We start from the raw sequence: 721 nt of genomic DNA, 5'->3' as shown, positions 1-721 counted from the left end.
ATTTTCAAACGCTTTCACTTGTCCATAGAGTTTCTCTATTCTATCTCCAACCAATACTGTAGCGACGGCGAATACCAGCCATCTCACGCTCCACCATTCAAGACCATCTTGCCACACAGCTGAGCATTTACATATCTTGTTCTTCCTTTGACGTCTGGTATCTCTCAATCCATGATAATATCCAACAGACTTGGAAATCTAAGACATCTTTGTCTAAGTGAGATTTTTCTTTACCAAACCATTAAATATCTCCTAAAACTCGAGCACATTTCTCACTTCCTTAAAACTTTTTCATTCCTCTCAGCAATTTATCGGCGGTATCATATATTGTCTTCATCTTCCACATTGCAATCTATCAGTTCTGTTATAAGACTATCTCTTTTCTCTAGTCCTTGTATGCCACGTACAGCTTTTTCACCTTTACTTTGAAATTTTTTATATAAACGATTCACAACAAATACCATCTTTTATAACTAAATGTAAAAGGATATATGTACAAACATACTTACATATACGCAGAAATAATATATATGTATATATGTATGCATACAGTATATATAGATATATATATATATATATATATATATATATATATATATATATATATATATATAATATATTAATTTAATGCATTATATATAAATGGCGAGCAATGAGATTTTAATAATCTCCACTTATTCCTGAAGTATGTAGTTTATCTTATTTCATTATTTCCCAAACG

This window comes from Macrobrachium nipponense, chromosome 17 (genome assembly GCF_015104395.2).
Source record: "Macrobrachium nipponense isolate FS-2020 chromosome 17, ASM1510439v2, whole genome shotgun sequence".
Classification (NCBI taxonomy): Eukaryota; Metazoa; Arthropoda; class Malacostraca; order Decapoda; family Palaemonidae; genus Macrobrachium; species Macrobrachium nipponense.
The sequence above is the reverse complement of the archived record's forward strand: the minus strand, read 5'-3'. Positions refer to the sequence as shown.